Raw genomic sequence first — 24,473 nt, 5'->3', positions numbered from 1 at the left:
CAAAAACTGCTGAGCCAAACACTCAGTCTTCTTTCCACAGCACCTACAAAAAAAGAAAAATACAATCCAAAACATGCCCAGGATGCACAGCTGAGAGCTGCACCTATTCAGTGGACTTCAAAACAAGATTCTGCTCTCAAAATGGGCTGTAAAACTAACTCTTGAGAGCTTTTTGAGCAAAGCTGCCTCAGATACGACAAAGTGAACACATTTTCTTTAGTTTATTTTTATTTTCTTGGAACAAAATTCAAGACTAGAGGCTTTGCAGTTCACCTGTCATTGCAGCAAGACTTTCAAGCTGGCCCAAACCCTCACAGTAACCATGCAAGCTCGGTATCTGCACTGCTTCTGCACAGGCTTAGCAGAACTGACTTACCATGTGTTCGCCATGACTGCTCACAGGAGCACGTTCAGTTTGCTCGTCTGACTACACGGCCTTCGCAAAACTAAGAACAAGCAAAAAACACTTAAGCTGGTAACCACCCAGTTAGGACAAAACCAGATCTCCAGATCACAGCTTTGCACTGTGCCAACCTCTAAAAAGCTTACCAACAAAATATAACAACTCAAACATTATACAAGTGTTTTAATAAGGAGTAAATAAAATAATAAAAATAGATAAATAATATATAATAAAAAAAGCAATCCCGACATTCTAGATCTTCCTGCTGCTTTGGAGCAGCTTCCTTCAGGAAGGCGGGAGGGCTCCCAGCCGCAGAGACAGGCTCAGCAGATGAGAGAGGCATGGGGCATCACTCCAGCAGCACAACCCCAGAGCAAAGCTGACCACGGTTCAACACATACTTCTGGCCTGAAGAAACCAGAGTCTGTCCTTTGACAGCAGAGCACAACACGCTTCAAGATGTACCACCAAAGATTTCTCGAGAGCCTGTTTATCCCTATACTCCTTTGCTAAATCAATCACATAGAAATATAACATTTCAAGTTGCATCCTTTGTTCTCTGGCAATGTCCCACTATCACTGTTCATTTTGGGGGGATGAGGGTGGGGGGGTGTGTGGAATGTAACACACCTCTCACACTGCAGTCTCATGTAGCCAAACATTTTAGGCTATTGCTTGAACCCCCAATCTAAGCACGTGACTGAATTAGAACAACCCTTTTTAGGAACAAAGATGCTTCAATATAGCAGTAGGTATGGCTGAAACCACCAATTAAGTATTTATCACACTATTAAATAAAAGCAGAAGTCTAGAAGTTAGTGTCCATTACTTACATTTCTGAAAAAAACTTTCAAAACACAGAACAAATTAAATGCTTCAATGTGTAAATGTGTCTGATTTTAGAGAAGAGACTCAGTGCTCCCAAGATCCTACCACCTATTCTGATGGTAGAGAGAAGATTAATGGTGTTGAGGGCAAATCATGCCTTCACATGCTGCAACACTTCTGAAACCTAAAGAGGTGAGAAACCGCTCTGAAATCACTTACTCAAAAATCTTTTGGTAAAAAAAACCAGACAAACTTGTCGAAAACAATGGATTTTATTTAAAGTTTTCACCCAGATGGCTCCTGAGACTCCTTCAGTGAAGAGGCCCAAGAATAATCCCATGGCTGTTCTCAGCTAGAGGGAAAATTTTCAGAACTAGAGGCTTGAGAACATACTTTATCCATGAACCTGCAATTATGAAAGTATTTGCTAATTTCTGCAGGGATTAAATTATATTTAATTGCAAGATATCAGTATTACAGTCTTCATTTAGTTTAGACATCCCAAAAGATAGTCAGCTTTGCAAGTCAGTTTAAATTCAATCTTGAAGATAATGAAATAAAATAAAGGGGTAGAAAAACTTCCCAATACCAAATAACCATGAGGCTGGATGAAGAAAAGAGTGAAGAGTGCAGTGACCTGACAGAAGCAAAAGGAAGGATGATTTCCACCTCTTGAGGATGTCTCTTCTTTTTGAGATTCTTAGCTAGCCAGAAATACGAGACAGATTTATTCAGTCACCTAGACAATAAAGTACAACTACAAAAAGGTAGACTTACATTCATCTCTATTGCTGAGAATTTTTTCACAGTACAAATGGGACAATAGAGGGGAAAAAATTTCTGCTTTATGCATGCATTTTCTCAGCCTTGATTTCTCTGCTGGGAAAAAGGGGCAGGGAGGAGTCTGTGATACTTTTGCTGTCAAGCTTGCACCCATTTGTCAGTTTTCCTCTTAAAGGAACAACTTGATTACCCAGCTCTGTGCTACCTGTACCTACTGGGTGGAACCAGGAACTGACAGCACCTCACGGTGCCACTGGTGCCCACAACAGACTCATACTGGTCTTGCTTGTTTTCCATGTGCTATTGCACAACCCTCAGTCCCTGAAGTGTTGTAAAGTTAGAACAAAGCTTTGAGTACCAGAGACCTTTTGGAAAATAGTTTGCCAAGGTTATGATAAATACTCTTTCAGACACCAGAGAAATCCTTCCACTTCCCAGAAGCAAATTATCCGAATGCTTGGCTAAAAGCTGCTGATAAAGATCATCAAAATGATCTTGGAGTGAAGACTAAAAACACATTTCCCCCAATCCATGGATGTTCCTCTTCAGAGAGTACAGGTACAGCAAGCCTGATCAAACACTACAGGTTTCTCCAGAAGACACAATGAAGGCCATTTCTGAGAGATCACCTCAAGCTAATCCAAACCAAAACTGAAAGGACTAGACAGAGCAGCAAGCAAACTAGCATAACAAACATTCTTTTTGGTCGCTACCGCTGTATTTATACAGCCTACCAACCAATAGAAGAAACTGTAGCCAAAATACTGATGAGTCAATCACCTTTTAGGAACGCATTTCCCCAAAGTGGTAATGTTGGCATTTCTATAGGTAACTTAATGCTTCCACAGTGATTGGAAGGAAAAAAACTGAACAATTCAATGAAAAAATAATATGTTTTTATACCAACTTTTCAAACCAACAACCAATAAACCATGAAACATGGAAACCAACCCACTCTACATTCCTGTTAACTGCTCAGACCAACAAGAGGTGTGGAGAGACCACATTCTGCAGAAACACTCCAAAGACTCTGCAAGCTGCTGGGGTCAAGTATAGCTTAATACTGCATGAAAATACTCTTTATAGCAACCTTCTCCAACTTCCTTATCCAAAATGCTTGTAGGTTTTATAAAACTCTGGTGGACTGCCTCTTAAAACAGTGTAATGAAATCTTGCAAACACTTACCTAATCTGAATCATTTGATTTTAAGCCTGACAGTCAGCCAAATCTATTTAAAGAGCATCTTTCACAGTTAAAAAAGAAACAAACCACAAAACCAAAACCCAGTAGAAAGCCATTGGCTTTGAAATGCAGAAGATTCTCCTCCAGGGTTACAAAGTCCTATCAGTCCTTTCTGAAATAAGGACATCAGCTGATAAACACCTGTGTTCTGTGCTAACTTACAACGACACAGACTTTTGTTCAGAATAATGGAAAAGTATGTCACTTATCCTATACAGCTATTGAAACAGTAAGGTAGCTGTGTCCAGACTTTCATAAAACAGTTAAGACGACTCAAAATATCCAGCTGCCTCTCAAAAAATGAGAAAAGCTATTAAAAGCCATCTGGTAAAGAGCTCCAGTACAACATGACAAATTATTCAAAGGCAAATTATAATTAAAAAATAAACAAAAAGTCTAAATGCACAACTCTCAATATCTGAAGCCAGCATCACAGCCTTTTCTGATCAACAATAACTTAATCTGAAAGATGATCTAGAAGTTTCTAGAGTAAAGCATGTCTTCTCAAAGACTGCAATTGATAAAAGCACAGTGTAGGACAATCAAGTAATAAAGGGCTTCTGTTCAAAGACAAACAATGAAAGAGTGGAGGTCAGACCTAGAGATGCAAATGCCACATTATTTACTTTCTGTGAGGCTTATTGCCAAAACACATTTTGCTCCCCAGATAAAGGTTCTACTGATAGAAAAAAACTGTTGTATTAATAACCACTGATCTCATGCATCACAGTACTCAGCAAATGCATTTGCTGTGAAGGTTACAAGGAATGGAGGCAGACAAACCCACTGGTCCTACTTCCAAAATCCTTTGGAAGTGGCAGCCACCTTTATATTACACAGCCCTGTTTTCTCAGCAACTTTTCTCTTGACAGTTGAAAAGGCAAGGAATAGATATAAAATTAAGAAAGTCTGCCCAGACCTATTCAAACCCTTTCAAAACCATCTGCAATCCCTTCAGATTTACTCTTCACAGTTCTTCAACTCTAAGACTGCTGTACATGATAATAAAAGCCTGCATTTCAACTCACATTTTCCGAAGTGCTTATCCTCAAGTTTTCTGTTCCTGTCTACATGAAATCTAAGTTTATTCTCCCAAGCCTATATTTAAGAAAACACCCTACCTTACCCTAGGTTGGTGCTGGACATTTCTCAAGGAAGAAGGGTAGGGTGAAACCAGCTTTCCATCCCACTCTACATGGAACTTGTGGAGTTTGGATAAATAGGAAAAACACAGCAGCTTTGAATGTTACCCAATTGCTCAAAAGCAGTTAAACATCACTAATCAATCCTGTGTAACACAGAAAAACATGACAAATAGGCAGCTGTCAACCATATGGTGAAATAGACGGTTCTGGTTTGACTCCAGCGAAAGCTCAGCCAGCCTCCTGCTACCAGTTATTCCCTTTCTGAATTTTTACCTTGACTTTCCGAAGTGGAGTGTTCTGGGATGATGCTATGAAGCTGCTTTATTCCTTGACCATCCGCTCAATGCCCAAGGATGCTGTGCCTTTAAGATGGACCCAGGGGCCAGAGCCACGGACCTGAGGGGGCAGTTGAACGGTTCAGCCCAATGGCTCGGGGGGGGGGTCCCAGCAGGGCTCGGGCAGGAGTGCACCGGGAGTGCTGTTTTTTTGGTTTCTGTTCTGTTCTGGCTAGCTGGAAAAAGGTTCTGTTGGTTTTTGTTGTTCTTTTTCCCTTCCCTCCTCGGTGGTCCAAGGAGCCTGCGGGTGGCCCTGGCCGGGCCCACAGGGTGGCCCCGGCTGGTCTGAGCCCAAGTGTCTGTTCCCTCTCTGGGAATTTGTTGTATTTTGAGCTTTTTTTTTACCCCTGTTCTACCCTGCTTTGTTTGGCGTTAATAAATTGTTTTTTCCACTTTCACTTGCTGTGACCCACTTGTCTTATTGGTGGAGGAAAAGGGGAGGCCCTTTTCCCTTCGGAGGAGACACTCATCCCAGAGTGTTTCCTCCTGAAGTTTTGTCTCCAAAACCAAGATATGGGGCTTCAAGATGAATTCAGTATTTGATTCAGTCTCCAGATACAAACATTTTGATTGCAAAATTCTGTATTTTACAGCCATCAGCTACTGCCAAAAGAATTCAAGGCCCATTTTCATATGGCACCTTATTAACAAACAATCTCATCTCTCTTCCAATAACACCACTGATCCAAAAAACCCAAGAGATTTGTACTCTGGCTTGTGAATTCCAGCCCAACAATGACTTAAGAGCCCTAGAAGCTTTCAGAAGTAGTCAGCAGTATTCAACAACATATGGCTTAATGACCGATAACTTTCTAAATCCTAAAATCCTGCTGCCATTCTTTTCCTGACCTTGCAGATTTTCACTGCTGAACACAAAAATTTTTCCTCTTCAGTAACTGCTACCTTGTTATAACTGTGAGTTCTCCTGTCAATCTTCACACCCCTTTCCTTGCTTAAAACAGAAGTCGGTAGCAATCAACTCCCAAATCATACGCTGTTCACATTACAGCAACACAAACCCCTCTGTTTCATTAAACTCTCTATAAAACCAACAATTTCAGATATGTTTGAGTGTGGAAATACACACATCCATACAGAATAACAACCATAGGTACACAAGAAATAAACTTTGCAGGAAAATGGGCAAATGAGCAGAAGTCCTGCACCATTAGTACTTTCGATATCAAAGGAAACACAATGAAGATTAAGCAAAGGCAGAAACACACAGAGTAGCAACAGACTTTGACCAAACAGATGGACAGCATTTGGGTGGAAAAATAGGTCTTTCTGTTGATGTGTTAAGAATCTCAAAGTCAAATACTGCAATGCACTGTTCTGTCCAGGTAGTGCTCAAGGGGAAAGATGACACCCAGGGCAGAAATCAGTTTCCTCAACACACACACATAACAGACTTTTTGATAACACTGGCTAGTGAAAACTTCCAAAGAGGGTGGGCAGACAATTCCCAACCTCCCTTGTGATCAACAGCTGGGGCCAAATAATATATTTGTTAGTAACATAAAAGCACCTATTCCCTCCCTCTTTTCTCTTTGCTCAGGACAGTATTTGGTATTAAAATAATAGTTCTAGATTAAAGTATTAGTTAATTGTACTTTGTGTTTTATCTATACCATCATTACCACGTATCAAGGCAGATTATAACTCTCACGTTCTCGACAGACTAATAACATACCAAGGTGCAAAATTAAAGCAGTACAGAGGAACTCACATAAACAGAGAGTAAATGCAGAGTGAGGAGCAGTTTATGGTGCCTTTGCTGGGTCCCAGTATTAAATGCTTACATCATTTTTTTTCCCGTTTTGCTAAAACTGACAAGCAGAAGGAGCGCTGCTGCACTGCAGAACATGATATAGATTCATATTTCACATAAAAATATAAAGCAAATGCTCCCAGCATCCACAACATGCAGATTATTCCTCTTTTTTTAAACAATCATCTGTGCTGTATAGCTATAAATAACATTTCAGCAGAATCACGAGTGCGCACACACATGCATAAGCTGAGTTTAAGATCATTAGTACGTAGTTTTAGAGGAATAAGTATAACTAATAAGAACAGGGAAACTCATTTGTGCTTCATCTGGCTCTGTACAGAGAAGCATTTGCCGTGAAACCCATTGAAGACTTCAGAACTTGAGTAGGAAAAACACTTGCACACACCACAAGAAAAAGCTTACTTAATCAGAATATCCCAGATCCAACAGCAGTTAATAGCATATGGAAGAGTAAAACAAACAGGTTGGGGGAAACATGCCATGACACCATACACCTCACCAACAACCTGGAACAGACAAGCAGGGGTAGTAGAACTATACAAGTAGGAGATCAGCAGAAGAAACATCTGATGGATGCATTTAGGGAAATCAGAGGAAAAGATTGACTCTGCAAGCTCATGAGTTGGGTCCTGTCCTTTTCTAAACATGAAGCACACAGACATGACCATACCTCAAGCCTTTACAACCCAAACTAGCAAACAAAGCGTTTGTAATATGCTGCCATGGCTTCCCTGGGGCTCCTGCACCCCAAGACTAGACCTGGCCAACTGGCCCATTGCTGGCTGAGCCGACAGCCATGGACATACTGTGCCTGTCCCCAGCTGCAGACTCATTCCACCATACGACCTTATGAAGTAAAGAGCCATTTTGCAGGTCTCTGTGTGTTTTAAAAAGAGAGGGTAATAACAACTTAATGCACAACAATCCTGAACTCACAACTAAACATCAAACACAGGCAAAATCATGAAACGGTTCCTACAAACACAGGAAAGGAACCCTTGTATAACAGGATGTGCAGTTGCCTCCATTACCTGAAATTTTACTTTCACTGAGAAGCCCCTTACAAATAGATAAATTGCTTGAATTCTTCCGGTATAAAACATCTTCTGAAAGATTGTAAAAAAAGCCTTAAATCCAAGTTTAACCAATTTCACAATGTGAAAATTGGAGAAGATGGTTCAAACAGGCAAAGGATATTTTCTTTGTCATACACATTATACTTGTCAAACATTTCAGAAATTAAAACATTAGAGAATATGCACAGCATACGAAAATGAAAGCTTCATGTGTACAAAGCAGATTGTTGTATAAGTAAGTTTTCTGAAATACAGATCTTTTATGTTAGAACTAATAATAAGGTGAAGCCATGAGATTGCATATGAACTTTCACAAAACTTTGGCCTCATTGAATTCAAAGTCTGAATTCAAATTTTTATTTTACAACTCAAAAAAACTGGTTCTCTAAGTCTTAATAGAATGCTACCATAAGAAACAAATTCCATATTGATTTAAAAAACTTATAACACTCTTCCTATGATTTTAAAAGATTAAAATCTGTAAGTAATCTGCTAAGGAAAAAAAAACCCAAACAAACTGCTGTTCATTTTATAAGATGCAGAAACAATGACACAATTTCCTTGCATCAAAACCAGGCTTATGGAGATGATGTTATTGTTTTCATTCAGAAAGGTTATTTCATCTTCACCAGAAAAGTACTGTGAAGCTACCAAATGCAAAAGGGATTATTTTGTATCCCGCTGTGGCCTGGAGAGATCCACAAAGCATGAAAGAGACTCTTGTTAAGCACAAGCAGGCTCTGTCCTAATGGGTCACAGAAGCAGAAGCTGTGCAAATGCGGTATAATACAAGCTGAACAGACCAGTTGGGTGTTGGGGTAAGAAAAAGAAGAATGATGTCAACAGCTTTGATTATTTTTTTTCTCTGCCTGGCAATAAAACGACCCAACTGAGTGGCACCAGAAGCTCCCTACAAAAAAACCCCACCAAAAAAGCACAAACTCAACTGAACAAAAACCACAAACCCTCTTTCCTCCCCCAAAAAACCAAAACATCCCCTGGCCAGAAAAAAAACCAAGCCCCAGGAAGCACTCAAGAGGAGGTATATACCCTGAAAGGGGCCTTCCCACATTATTTGTGGGTTGTTCACTGGCAGAAGATCATGAAGAGGTCGGTCACAAGAGTTCTTCTCTTAGCAACTGAAGAAACCTGTTAAAGATAAAATTAAAACAGAATTCTGAAGGTCCCCAGGAAAGTTATAATACATTTAACCAACTAGTACATGTGGAAAGGAAAACATCCTTAATGAAACTGGTTGCTGTTGTTATTTTAAAACAGAATGACAAGGAGCAAATTTAAGGATACGTACACATGCCTTCATACGCAAAAAGAAGGCCTGTCCTAACAGGACTGCAAAGTACCCAGCCAACAAATTTTGACAATTAACAAATGTTAAAGCCACTAAGTTCAACACTGAAAGAGTAGCTAGAGAAAACTGCAGTCTAGCTCAACATCAGACAACAGGATTTCAGCCTGTACTGTAACAAAGAAAAAAAAAATTTAAAAAAAAGTTTACTTCAGAAGCTCAGTTTAATTCCTTTCAGCAGTAATTCAACTTTTTCAATGCTGCTGTAGGTCTGAGCTCTACAGAAAAGCAAGCAGTTACTTCTTTTACTCCCCCAAATCTGATCTCGCACTGGCTGAAATCACTTGTGAAACTGAATACAACCCACATACCCTTTAAACAGTGACTCCCAGGAGTGCTGTACGGTTAAGCACAAAGGATTACACAGCTTCTGGCTTAGTCCAGCACAGAACACATGAAATTTAGAAAGCACAGCTTCCTGAACTTGTATCTTATATTCTGTGTTCATCTTTTTTCTTTCCCCGTAGAGAAGAATGCCCAGCCTACAATGATGTGTGTCACCCCTTAAGCAAAGTGCCTTAGGGAACAGCACTGGAGCACAGAGAAGCTTTGAGAAAGGTCTCAGGCAAGAGACAACAGCGGCTTTAGGGGTTCTTCCACTCCATCACACACAGTAGGGAACAGGAAAGCAACTGGGTCTCAGGATGATAACATTTATGTAAGCATTTGGTTTCTGGCTTCTAATTATGGGTGTAATTCCTTAAGAGTGTGGCTGTGCCATGTAGCACCCCTGGGGGCAGGGGTACAGTCCCATCCTGCCTTCTTGGGGAGATACTAAGGGTGTTCAAAGGTGAAAGCTCCAGGGATTGTGTGGTTTGGCTGCTCTTCAATAGCACAAAATTTCCGGTAAGATATTTGGGACCACTCAGTGACTGACAGGCTGGGAAGGCAAGACATAGTTGGTAACAGGAAACTTGCACACAAGCCTATTTCCATTTTGTCTTCCCAAGATTTTTTTTTAATTTTCTCTTTTTACAAAAGTAACATTTCTGTTATTATTGAAATAAAATTTGGCTTTTTTGATGTTCAAATCCTTTCAGTCTTTTGGGAACTCACCACAGCAGAGGGGTTAGGCACCTCAAAAACTGTGGAGGTCTCCATATCCTGCCATGGCAATCCAAAATGATCTCTAAGGCTTGCTTTTTCCTACAGGCTCCAGTACAGATTACACAGTCACCACTCCCCACACCAGGATCCCCTAGAGCTGGTCACAGGACAGAATTTTCACCTTCCAGTTGCACAGCAGTCACATGTTGCCCACACCTTCTCTTGCCAAATCCTGTTAGTGCAAGACCAGCTGATATTGCTCCAGGCTGGCGTCTACAAGCATTGTAACGCTGTACAATAGAGCTTGTTTCCCCCAGAATTCCCTAGACAATATGCTGGCAACACAAGAAGCTGCTGAAGAGATGCAACTGTTGTGTTAGCAACTTGGTGCAGAAAAAATTTCAGATCCAGAACATCAGCAAGGCAATAAAAGGACAAAATCAAACACTGTCATGTTTAAAAGTCCTCTCCCCTCAGAATAACCAGGCTTCAAGAACAATCACCTGACATCTGAGAAAGCAACATCTGTAACAGCTATCCTTATCAAGAAGGGTTACCCACATCACAATGGTATTTTCAGTCATGTCATTACACCACGATAAATGCTTTTTTGAGAAACCATTTACAAAATTTTCCTTCAATACTAGACGAAAGCGTTCAGACACACTGTTACTATAATTATTATCCATTGCTTAACCAGCATTACAGCAAGTCACACTTCCTTATACACACACCTGTAAGGGAAACAGGAAAAAATAAGAATATTTTATCCAGATTGTCTATGCATCCTTCCTCTGTGATTAAGAAAATAAAATAAATCATGCACATGTGTGCATGCACACATGCAAGTAAGTGGATGATCTGAAAAAATCTTACATTTCTCGTCAGTCAGAACTGAAGTCACTCCATTTGAAGTTAAACTCCAAGCTTGAGACAAAAAGTACAGTATTAGATGCATTTTCTTTGCTAGACTAAAAAGAAATTTTTCCAGCTTTTTAGCATTCTAATTTTTTCCCAGTACATCTAAGTTCTCCAATTCCAGTATACTCTGGTGACCCAGGTAGTCAACAATTTAGGACAGCAGTACCCTCTTGTGAAATCAAGTACATGAGATGTTTCAGAAAAAGTTTGTATAAATATGTATGGCATTACACATCAATTAAAAAGACTATTAACATGATTACATCAGAGCCTGAATAGATACAACTGGAAAATGGATGAAATGACATGGCTGTGATATAGGATTCTTTGTAATCTGGTCTCACATCTTACATCTGTGTCAACTTCCAGGAGAAGCATCAACTGAATAACATCAGTTGGAACATGGTAGAGTTAAAAAACTGTCATACTGAAAAAACATCTGCCAAGTGCATTTGTTTCAGCTCTCTTAATTTTGCTTTTTGATTATGTTTATAGCTATTCAGAGGGGCAGTATGAGCAAAAATTTCTCTAACACATCACTTCAACTATATCCAACTATTCCCCCTTCCCATGGTACATCGGTCTCCCTGCACTCCCTTCTAAGGGCCCCCGAGTCTAGCATAATATTGACTTTCACATTTCTACGTGCATTATTAAATCCTGCCCCAAAAGTTGATGGTGCCATTCTTCAACCAGCCATTAGTTACATTATAAAGCAAGTGCTTCTGTTTTCTCTCCCTCAGAGAAGATGGAAACATACCAAAAATATCTACAAAACTATCTGGTTATCCTCCAAATCACTCCTTTCCTGCCAAGCATGGAGAAGCACAGCAGCAATGCAGCAGGTGTGCCAAAACCATTGTTCATCCTGACAGCCACCACAGTCTGCTTCCTTCACTCCTCAGGCTGTTTGTCATGTTTCCCAGGCCTCAAACAGAGAACTCTTTAACCTAGAATCATCCTGTTTGGGTTTTTAAGACACCTAAAACTCTGAGACCACTGTCATAACCTACAGACGTAACTACATTATAAACTAACAACTTCAGAAAAACAAACTCCTGCATGTCCATTGCAACACTTCTCCCTCAAAAACACCCAAGAGGTTTCCGAACTGTCAGTTACAATAATAGTAATAAAAAAACCTACGGCTTCTCTAACTCCCACGAAATACAGTGTTCTAGAAAGAGGATGTATCATCTCAGACAGACAACCTACCTCTGAGAGGAACCTTATGAAATAACCAAATGAAGCCAAGATCTTAGGGCCACCAGAGTAGTGTGAAGAAGGCACTTCTTCCTCCACACCAGTGCTCTGGGGCAGGCAGTTCACACTTAAGCTCACAGAAGCAAATTCGGCTCACAAAATTAGCACTTTTGGAGGGATGACAACAGGGGAAGAGTGGGCTTGCTTTATTTCCTACCAGGTTAGTGACCTGAATCAGCTTATCAAGAAGTTATAGTTAGGGCAAGGAGAGTGGGACTTCATCTTCCAAGTATGGATCAGATGAATCCTGCCTCTGAAGACTATAATCAATGTCTTTGTGATTCTGGTCTGTTTTATGCTGCCTAAGAAGTTATTCCTTCAAAAAATCTGGAATGCCTTAGAACTGGCAGAATGCTTATTATACTGAACGACAAGTACTGGAACTGATATATAGATTATTTTCCCCTCCTTCACCCTCTCTGATGACCAAGTCTAGAACTGGACTTACCATTTTATGGAATTAAAACTTCTGCTTAGTGTCACCAAATACATCAAAATAATATAAGGGTTTTGGTTTCTTTTTCTTTCAAATCTAGAAATTTAAACAAGTATGTACTTTTTGCTAAGCTGAACGAGTGAGAAGTATGAAACAGTAGTGACAGACTCCAAACAATCACAAAATTATTACTAATTTTGGAAACAAGACATTGATAGAAAGCAGGGGACCAGGAAACCAACTAAAGCAAGTTGACTTTTATATATCAGCACATTAAAATAACAGAAAAGTTCTCCATAGGTTTAGTACCTCACTTAATTATCAACTTTCTTACACAGAATTCAACAAGTAGAGGGAAGGAAAAACACAACTAACTTATCAAAAAAGCAGTCTGGAGTGCTTCTGACTAGGTAATTTTTACACTGTAAAGTAGGATGGGAAATGAACTGCCAACATCCCTTTCAGCTGTAACAACTGATATGATGAGAAGAGATTCTGACTGGCTTTATCTTCAAATTTATCATGGATACTATCAGATACAAAAAGTTATGGTACGGTGGACCAGAGGCAGCTTATGGCTTAGAGAGTGCCTTTCACAGAGGTAGAACATCATAAATAAAATGTAAACATATGAAACACCATTAGTCAGCAGGACTGGAACACTGAAAATGATGATAAACATATGAATAATGAACTGAAGCAATACTCTTTCTTTGTATCTTACAAACAAAAGCCAGAAGACATTGAAAAGCATTATTTTCTATCTTTCAGTATCATATGTTGGAGAGAACTCCTATGACAATTTGAATTCAATCAAAAAAGTCACATCACAGTGGTGGTGATGCTGAATTAAAAATCAGAAAGACCTACCTTCAGAAACTACTTTCTATTTATTGTGTGAACTTCACACTGGTATCACAACAGACGCTGGAGATCAGAGCAAGTTGGGAAAACTGAGGACTCACTGTGAGATTAACTGCTCTGAGTAATACTTGCACAGAAAAATTATTTAAGGGAGGAGGAAAGAGCTAGAATAGCATGGGAGGGGATAACCTGCTGTTTCAAACAATAGGAAGCTGTTAAAACAAAAAAAAACAAGGGCCTCCCTAAGCACAGGAAGGTCTCATTTGAAAAGCATTGCCCCCACTGCCACCTACCAGGCAGGCAGCTCTGACAACAAAGATAAGGCCAGAAGCCCGGCCCTGCTTACCGACAACTCCCCTCGGACACAGGGCCAGGCAAGAAGGAGGAAAAGTTTTCCAAACCCTTTTATAAAAGACCAGCCTGGGGGCAGAGAAGTGGGAGACAGGGCTGCAAGGACTTCATTTTACAGCAGCAGCCTGCCTGTGCAAGGCAGGGCTCCCCTCAGTGTGACAAGTGAACTGGAGAGGTTCCTGCAGACTGCAGTTAAACATCAAGGATTGTTTTCTTGTAGGACAAATTGACAACCAGGAGCAACATGTCACCATTTAACAGAAAAAAATGGAAAGGACTCAAAAGATGGCTTCAGTTTTGGTCCCTCAGCTTACAGCCCTGCAGTTGCAATGCAAACTTAAAAGCAGTTTTTCAAAGAACAATTATTGCAGGACAATTCCTGGAACCATCCCCTGTGGTTCAAAGCCAGCGATACAAATCACGGAAAAAAGAAGTTTGTTCAGAAAAATAGCTTCCTATCCCCAAAACCTCCCATAAGCTCAGCAGTAGCATTACTACATGATTATTCCCAGACACTCTTACAGTACAGCTCCAGGACACGGGTGCCATCTGCATTCAGCATCAATTTGTTCTTCTAACATGGTCATGTTTAGAGCAGAGACAGGGAGACTTACTGTATATCCAAGACCAAAATAGCTTTAAAGAAAATTTTGGTTATGTTACAAAATAAAAAACCCCAAACCAATGCACACCATTGTCTTGCTGCCCCAGCACAATGTAACTCTAACAGAATCAGATTGAAATATAATAATGCTTTGGAGCATACATAGTTGAAGATACTATCCCCACCGGGACCATTTACCTAATAGAAACAAACAATGCAAAAAGGAAGCATTTGGAATACAATTAAACTGGTTTGCCTTAAGAACAATTTAGTCTTGCAGGATAGAAGGGGCTAAGCCAAGTTTTAACTATGTCTTTCCATAATGATAGACTTTTGGAGAGACAAAAATAGAAGAACAAGAAAGGAAAAAATACAGCAAAGGCACAATACTCTAAGCAGTTTTACCTCGTGATGCTTCTACACAGCTTTTTTAAAAAGATTTAGTGTGTGCAAATTTCAAATAAAGTAATTTTCTAAAGTGCACTGACAGTGCCATAATTGTGAACAAAAAACAGTCCAATGTTCAGTAATCATGCTGGGCTCAAAACCTCCTCCACAGCTGTGTGTGGTTAAAACAGCACGTTAACTCCGTAGCACTCCTTCCTCAAACAGCTTGTATCAAGGAACCAAATCACTTAAAAACACAATTTGCAACACCAACACAGACGTTTTCCAGGCAAAAGCAATATGTCAATCCTCATCTTTAGCATACAGAAAAAGTGACCAAGCCTTCCAGGCGTCTCACACTACTACTTGGATCTGCATGTTTACTCTCAAATACCTGTAAAATTTTACCAAGAGTTAGCAAATCCATTTGTTCAAGTGGCATTATTTCCACAGCTCAATGACTCAAGGTTGGTATGTACCCTTGCAGAGAAAACACCAGTCTCTGTACTCCTTTAGTCCTCCTCCTTCCAAAGGACAAAGCATTTGCCTTTCCTCATCAGACACAAAATCCACAAACATCTCCCATGACTCCACTGACTTCCTTGCTGAGGTGATGCTGACCAATGCTCACAAAAGGGCAGGAGTATCTAAATCAGTAACATCAAGACTTCTGTAGTACTGATTTTTACAAATTCCTATTTGCTTCAGCCTCAGTTTCCATAATTTTAGAACTCTCTGTCAGCTTTTTGATAAAATGCTTCAGGTGACCACACACTTGAGTAACTACTAGAAATATTGATCAAATTGTGGACATTTTCAAACACCTGCTTTGACATCATTTTGCACAGTCCCTCAGCACATGGATAGTGGAGACTATCAGTTACCTGCCTAAACAATAACCAGTTCTTCAACACTTCAGTGCATGAAGAAAGCATGAAATTTCTAAATGCTCTCTTGAAAGCAAGATCAGTTCTGCTTCCATCACACCTAAAATTAAAACTTTTTAGAATCATACCGCAGCAGAGGACAAGTAAGTGTTTTACTACTAAAGCAAATCCCTCTGCATTAGACAGAAAATTAGAGCTCACTCTGCGCTGATGAGGGTCAGACAGTTCAAACAGCAAGCAGGGCTCCATGCCTTGAACAGAAGCAGGGGGACAGGTCCCCAGCTGAAGAACAACAGCACTGCTGCACTCACAAAAGAGAGCTTTGCCAAACATACCAGCTAAGAATCTGACTCACTGCCACTAAACTAAGAAAGAATTCAGAGCAATTACCACATTTCTGCACAGAACAGGAAGGGGGGGGGGGGGGGGGGGGAGGAAGCATTTCAACTCTTCTAACATCTCATCTAAATTAGGACAGCACAGCAACCCTCAAACTGTTCTGGTCAAGTACTGCAGCCCCTAGGGCAACTGGGACAGCAATGCTAGCAATTATACAGCCATCCACATAGCTACCTCAGACAGAAATGAGGCAGGAAAACCAGGCAAACGAAAGCAACAGAGACAAGCCCGAAATCTCTCTCTCTCTCTGCCTTCCTTGCTTTTCTGCTTTGGTTCAAACATCAGCAATTTGAAGCAAATGTATTTGCAAATAACCCCATCTATTAGAAGCATGCATGCCTACAGCATACCTTCATGGCTGTCAAGATAAAAAGATATTGTCAAGGAAAATGACAAAAGCATAAGTTAAAAAAAAATGAAGAAACAAAGTATAGATGACAGAGCTGAAACAACCATTCTCTTAAGATTGAAAACAGTTCTTTTCCCAATGTCTGCAGAGTCATATGATTTTGGCTTCCTTCTGCTGTTGCAGATCTTTTAGCTTCCTACCTAGCAAAGGCTATGCTAGCCCTTCCTTTCACCTTCGTATAATTTTCCACCACAGCACTCCCACTCACAGAGCTGTAAATGTCAGCACACTTAGCACAGTTTAAATACTGTAAGTTTGTCTACATGGAGAAGTTCGTCAGGAATAAATGCTACATGGTAAAGATGGAGCTTCTGGACTGCCAACAAAAAAGCTGGTTGCAGAAAGTTCCTGCTCACCTTTCACAGATCGGTTCTTACTGTTCTCATCTGATGCTCTGTTCTGCAGGTGGCAGCCAGTGTAGGACCACATTAAAAACTGCCTCATAAAAATAATCTGGGTTAAAAATAACCAGAAAATAAAAGTATGAATTTATAATTTCAGTTATTCAAATACAGAGCAGTCCTGCAATATGCACTTGTAACTGGCATAACACAGACCAGCAAGCTACAGTGGGGTACAGGAGCAGAGAAACAGTAGTTACAGCAGCTTCTTTATGAGCTTTGCCAACAAAGTCAAGACACCATGTAGATGTACTAGTAGATGCACTCATTTCTAGCACAGGTAACTTACAACATGTTTTATGATACAGCTGTGCCAATCTGACAGCTGCTACCAGGGTGGATCTGTTCACCATCATGTGCCCCTTCCGCTCCCCTTATGCTAACACAGGTAAGTTTGCAAAATGACGCATAATAGGGTGGCAAGTTGGCAAAAAACAACTCTACCAATGGAAATTTCATTTTTTCATTAACTTTCTCACTCAAATGCAGAAAAGCAGGCCTGGTCACTTCTTGACAGTGGCCTGAAGTTAGATCCTCTCACGCAGATAACAAAGCTGCCCCTCCATCTGCAGTCAGACGGCTGTGCAGCAATCGGGAACACAGACCGAAAGTGCAGTTTCATTTAAGTGAGGAAAACAGCAGACTGTGTCAGTCTGTTTACTTTCCCTAGCCTCATGCTCCCACTGCTTCCAAGCACTGCACTGAGCTGTGAGCCACTTGCAGGAGCCACTTCAGCCAAGAGCTGAACAAGGAGAGAGCAGGAGCACCCAGTCAAGACCCAGCCAACTGCCCTGTCCTGTCCTTAAGCAGCCACAGATAAACTGCACTCCAACAAAGATGAGTTCAAAACAACTGATGCAAATTAAACCTCCTGGTTAATCTTTTCTAGCTTCTTTCTCTTAAGTACATTCTTCCAGAATACTAGTTTTTAACTTGGAGAATGCATCCCCTGGACTTTTAAGAAGTCTGAAAACAGGTGTTTGCCCTCTTCATTGAAAACCTTTGAGGTCAAAAAGTTAATTCTGTGGATAGAAAGCAGTGACCATCAATAACTTCTTTTTTAGGGTCTGAGGAGGGTGAAGAAGAATGGGCTAAGAAAGAGAAGCTCCCACACCAGCAGTGCAATTTTCAAGAGGATAGAAAAAATGACAATTAAAAAAAAAATCTAGTAACAGTCTAACAAACTTTAGGGCAACGTGTTCAAACATGCTGGGCAAATACATAAGCTGTACTCAGCTGACCTTTTCCACATGGCAAGACAACTGTTTAAATAAAGTCTGGGGAGTAGGGAGGCACAGTGAAATCTTGATTTTCCTTCGTCAACATAGCCTTAGAATCAAATGGACCCATATAAAAAAAACTAATAAAAATCCGTTCTGTTTTCTCTTACCATCCAAGTTACTTTTTTATTAAAGCAGGCAATCCAGAGCTATTCAAGTAGCTTGTAAATTACAAGATGAGCAAAAATCTTTTTTTGCCTTTTCTCATATAAAAGAATAACCAAACCAAGCATAGTGCTGTTTTGGTAGCTACCAAAAGAGAATCAGAAACACATTTCAAGACTACTCAGACATTGACTAACATGAGGTCAGAGTTTTTACGCCTCCACTTTCCTTCAGCCTCCCAATGCTCATTCTCATCCTTGTGCAACCCTTCAACATGGCAACACAACAACCTGGTCAGGGTAAACAGCCACCAGGTGGAAAGACAGGCCAGGGCAGTTTCAAGTCAGATCTGTTCCTCGGTATTCCCTCCATAGCCCCCACAAGCATTTTTTGTGTGGAGTGACTTAGGGTGCTAGTACTGGTTAAATTAGTTTAGATTACATCTGTTTGAACAAAATCTAAAACAAGCTTTTTAAAAACAAGCTGAGGAGCGACCAAGTGGAAAGCATTCCTTCATAGGTAAAGTCCAGTCCTCACTATCAAGAGTACTATTGTCATAATTCCATTCCAAACCTTATATTTGACAAACAAATCTGGCTCATTCATAACTTTAAGAGTAAGAAGTTGGTATGTACACTCAATATTTTCCACTTACTTGATAAAAGCTGTCTTAGTTCTTATGTACATGTGCTATGAGGCAGCATGCTCCTCATTGAAACCAGTCTTTCTTTTGGCAGATGATACAAAAAACCAAAAAAAAAATACTGTGAGAAAAAACAAAGTGTTAATAAGCACATTACTATGAACATATCCTGCTAGCAATTTGACTTTCTACATCTAGGAACTCTAAAGAGTGATTCAAACTAGTTTTACCTGTAGCACTGGGAAGTCTGGGAGACTACAAAAGCCAGGGTTTAAAAGTTACCAAAGACAAGCAAGAATGACAATACCACAGATGTAACACCACAAATAACTGCACTTCTTGTTTCTACTCCCTCCTAAAGCCACCACAAAAACAAGAAAAGCAATTCTATTGCATACTTACTCCCAGTGACTGCCAAACACAGTGCACTGCATTTAATCCATCCTGCTTTTTGTAACTTCCACCTCAGTAAGTGGACCAAAGCCAAAAGAATGTTTTATAAATATCCTATCAAAAAGAGATGGCAAAAGGTCTTCTTGACTACAAGACACCAGGTTATAGATGCCTGTTAATCAAACAAAGCACTAAACTAAATTTCTTGGTCAAAGCATGAGCACATTCTTTGAATGACTGTGATGCCATGCTGGGTCCAAAGCCAAAGACAAGTCTCCCATCATCTCTGCAGATGGGAAAGACACACACACACACACACAGAGTTTCACGCCTTAAGAGGTACGGTACAAAATCACTTTCCTGTAGAAAAAGGAATTTCCTGTGGTTTAAATATGCTCTCAGGATATTTGGAAATTAATTTATAGTTCAACTAAGTTAGGAATCAAAAAACAACTTTTCCTACCTAAAGCACACATATGGCACAGAACCAGCATAACTGGAGTGATAAATCTGTATCCACTCTTCCTACAGTCATCAAGAACTTACATAATTTTGTGACCCTAAATTACAGCACACAACCTGTAAACCTTGAATCTTAGCAATTCTGTGGTCCTTGACAAAAGGCTTGCAAGAAGCCTTGAGAAAGAAAATTATGCAAGTTTGTTTCACCTGCCTGCATCAAATAAAACCAATGCTTTTCAGCCTCTTATCTGATATAAAAAAGGAGAGGACAGGTTGAAGGTGTAAGATTCACTTTGGAAACTAACTTGCATCATTGTGAAACCGAAATGAAAGTAAGCTTGGCTGCATTACTTTACTTTTGTATCACTTAATTTAACAGAAAAAACAAGATCACAAAGCCATAGAAAAAGTAATGAGACTCCTGAAATTTTCCCTTACACAGCTTCACATCCTGCATTAATTATTTTCTGTTCTGTCTTATTTTTGTCCTATGACTGCACCTTGGCAGACTGACATGCAGCCAGGATGCACATATAGCATAGAACTCCCAAGAGCATTTAAATCCATGCCACAATACCAAAGAGCTGAAAACAAAAGTCAGTGCCACACATGATTCTGGGAATCATCCCAATCACTATGGGGGAATCAGTTATTTTAAAACAAATTTTTATTTGCAATTCATAAAACTAAGTCCTCTATGAAAATCTGCCATTAGAAAGAAGGAGTAACAGCAATTCTTAAGTCAGCTTTCTTTTCACCTTGAAAAATTTCCTAATAATTTCATTAGAACAGCCATTATTTCTCAAAACTTCACACACCTACAAAAGCTGTTGGAGATGCTTACAATTCAGTGACTTTTTCAACAGTATACACAATCACGTGTTATGATGGGTATTTTTTATTTCACAGCCATGGCAATTAAACTGGCTTAAGATGCTAAAATATGAACAAGGAGGGTAAGAAATAGCTGAGGACTCCCAGAGGAAAACAGTAAGCCACTTGCCAAAAATTTATGGAAAGTCACATCTGTCACAGTAATAGGTGCTGTAATGAAAAAATATACTTAAAAGTTAAAGGGATTTTCAGGTAGAAAAGTAATTTACCAGATTTCACCCTGTGGACTAATCCTACTATGCCCTGGATTACCTATCTGCTCACCTTAGCCTGGTGTCCTAACGCTGGAACATCCCATTGGACTACAAACCTGCTTCTGACAGAACACCCATGCTCTCTGCATAAATATGGGAGTAAAAAAATGGAAAAAGAGTAGTAACTAAACACTAGCATAATGTGACATGCACTCTGTTTCTCTCCCTGAGGCATGAGGCACACACAAAGAACAAGTACACATTAGTACACCTGAAGACTCCATTGGTCTTAAAGCATGCTAGATTAACATGCTTCATCCCATTAAAAAGCCCACTGCTAATATGTCAACTGGGATGATGCATTTTCCAGGACAAAGGCCATTGGGGCTGATCTATCTATGCAGGATGCCCACTAAAAAGAGCAATATAGAATACCAAGCAGTATATGAACATCAGCAGCTAAATTTAGAGAGCAAAAACATCATCTACTGCATACTGATTAGACTGAAATGCTATCAAGGCAATAGAAAAAAAGAAACCTGCAGAATAATGGATTCAGACGTATGCATTCAAACCCAAAATAGGACATCTATTAACATATACATACATACGAGTATTTTTTTTTTTATTTAAACAAAGACTTACTCCAGAACCCTGCTCTGCAGATTAGAGCAGACTAAATCTACTTTGGAATCTAAAGCAAAACGTTAGATGTGGTAGAGATGGGCATTTCCAAATCAGGGCTTCAAAGGGAAGTCTTAGCCTACATTTTTAGCATAAGAGTGCCAAAGTGACTTTTCTCTAGTCTGAAGAATCAAAGCTGCTAAAGCCATGTTTTACTTGGTCACATTCTTCTGCTACCCAGAAAATTAGAGGCCCTCCCACCAACCTTATCTTCACATGATGATTCCCCTGAGCAGGGAATTTTTTTCATTATTTCTGCCAATTTTGACTTACCCGGTGAAAAGTGAACATATTAGCCAGAAATTGGAACCGCAAATACAGAAGTCTATTTATCATGAAGATTAAATGACTGCTCAAAGAAAGGTTTCAATGTCTCCTCTCACCCTAAAAAGAAAAAAAATCCCAACCAACCAACAAAAAATACAAAACCAAAAGCCCCAACCAAAGCCACAAGCAACCCTTTGCCTTTCTTCATCAGAACCATCAAACACAATTCCTGTGCATACAAATCTTTAGGCAGTGTAAATTCCACATGGGCTTACACATTCCCACCTAACTGGCAAAATGTGTAGTCTCTTTTCCATACAGGTGGCATATAATCTTCCATTGGCAAGGGAGGAAGAGCAACTCTAAGACATCTGATATCCCCTCTCTACTCCAAACCTAAGCGTTTGGAATTGCCTTATTTACTCAAGTACGAAGAGTTAAATTTCGCGGAGCACTTTCTATCAAGGTCAGTAGGTACACAGCACCATTCATCACCATGGAAAACGCAATCAACTAAGGCAGTATCTGGTGCTCACTTACTATCTAAGCAACAGTTTAAACAAGTAAATACAAATGAAACATACAACATGATGGATGGCTGTACAAAAAAAAAAAGCTAACAATTAAGTTTACAAATAATTAAACACCCCGCACGCAGCCCAGTTTTCCCGTCTAGCCTGCTGAAGGAGAAAACCCTTCATGTGCTTATACGGCAGGCTGCCCCACACCAAACAAGCCGACACCTGCTGCAGCGGCCCCGCATTGAGACGCCTTCCCGCCGTGTCCGGGCTCCCGGCGCTCCCGGCTCCAGCCGCCCCCGGCCCGCGCGGCCCCGCGCGCTCTCCGCCGCCCCGCGCACGTGCGCAGCCGCCGCCGCCCCGTCCCGCGGCGCGGGCAGCGCGGGCAGCGCGAGCCGGAGCCGCGGCCCCGCCCCCATGACGTCACCGCTCCGGCCGCGCACCTGATCCCGGCAGGTCGCGCCTTAAAGGGGCCGCTGCGGCCGCAGCCCCCGCGGGGCAGAGCGGCAGCGGCGACGGCCGCGCTCGGGTAACACCCACCTTCGCCCGCAGGGCACGCTGTGCCGCCCGACGCCTCTCAGCGCCTCTCCGCCACCTCTTGGCACTGCCAAGAGACCCTTCAGCCGCGCCCTGCCCTCGGACGCCTGCAGCCCTCCTCCCCGGAAAGAGCTATCCCAGGGTGCCGATTATGTAAATAATTTGGGCAAGCAAACCACTCACCTGGTGGATTTTAGCAACACACTTCAAATCCTTTCCCCTTCTTTCCACAGCTCTTTTTAAGAGGCGGCCGTGGCGTGGCCATAGTAGGATGTGCCTCTCTGACACACCTCTCATCCACGAATCCAAACAGCTGTCGTTTTTAAGCACTTGAAGGCCACAACTTTCCTCTTTTACTCCAAAACTGCAATGCCAGTCTGCCCATTGGTAAAGGACAGCTTGACCATTCTCAGCATCATGTTCAGAACCAGATACAGAACAAGAACTGTTGTATTTCTGCCAGAGGAAACCAACCAGTGTAACATGGCAAAAAACTGGTAACCGCGTAGCGTGTATCATCAACAAACAAAACACACTCAAAATGCAATTGGGACAAATCAAACTTACCACTATCCTCTTCCCCAATCAAAATCAATTGTCCTCTTACCCTGCTCAGTGATCCTCTCTACTAAGGAAATGTGCTGCAGGACAAGAGACCTTTAAATCAGTATCTGCATCACTTCAACTCAAGACAGGCAAATAACATGAAACGGGGAAGAGAGCATAATGAAATGGAAGATAGAAATACTAAAAGTTCCTATTCAAAAAGCAAATTTGAACAGAAACATGGCAGTTTCTATACTGTCATCCTTCCTATTTCTATCGAGCCACATCTATCTATTTATATCCTATTTATATCTAATCCATACAGAAAAATACTATTCTTACATAGCCAGACATGAAAACACATCACCCTCACCTAAACCTCGAGGAGGTTGCTGGGAATTCTCAAGGTGCAGGCACTTTTTAAATTTTCTTACTACTGTTACCAGTCATCAGTCTAGACAGACTACCAGGATTAATCGTCAAGTCCTCCAACTTTCAGGGCAACTTCATGCAAATGAATTCATCTGTCTGCTCCAATTCCTCATCTGTAAAATGGACAAATGATACTTACTATCCTAATTCTCACGCATGCTTGCACAGATAGTTCTTATTTTTAGATATCAAAGATGAAGTAATAATAGAGCACGGTGTCACTCATTGTTCAACTGGTATCATAAAGCTTTTATTTAACCTTCTACAGCTATTTCCAAATAATTATTTGATTCTGCAGAAGTTCCCTTTTTCTTTGTTTCCTATGCATGGGTTCCACCATCAATTATACCAGCACTCATCAAAAACAGTGCTGGCCATTGGAAGTGCAGCATTCAGAAAAGAGGAAAAACAGAATTCTGCTGTGCATATGGGAACAGGCTGAATTGTACTTTAACATGACATATTATAACCTCATACATAAGCTTTTGCTTCTAGCTTTGTTAATAAGGGAGATACCATAAATATACATGTAATCAGATACTTCAATTTCATTCAACTCTCATTTTCCTTATAGA

The 24,473-nt window shown here is 40.6% G+C and overlaps 1 protein-coding gene across 8 annotated transcripts in view; it reads right to left on the bottom strand.

The window, feature by feature from the left end:
- Positions 1 to 24,473, bottom strand: part of USP54 (ubiquitin specific peptidase 54) — a 94,424-nt gene that overhangs the window by 49,243 nt on the left and 20,708 nt on the right. Inside the window, exon 2 of one of the 8 annotated variants that reach the window (XM_082285792.1) lies at positions 377 to 446. The exons of 5 other annotated variants lie outside the window; for them this stretch is intronic. The gene's annotated coding sequence lies outside the window, so the exon portion shown is untranslated. Of the gene's footprint in view, positions 1 to 376; positions 447 to 18,983; positions 19,117 to 22,608; positions 22,693 to 24,473 lie in introns of those variants that run through there. 2 more of the 8 variants (XM_082285794.1, XM_082285793.1) reach the window with 2 other exon arrangements.

Source organism: Coloeus monedula (assembly GCF_965178545.1).
Source record: "Coloeus monedula genome assembly, chromosome: 8".
NCBI classification, from domain to species: domain Eukaryota; kingdom Metazoa; phylum Chordata; class Aves; order Passeriformes; family Corvidae; genus Coloeus; species Coloeus monedula.
Note: the sequence above shows the minus strand (reverse complement) of the source record. Positions and strands in the feature narration are given on the sequence as shown.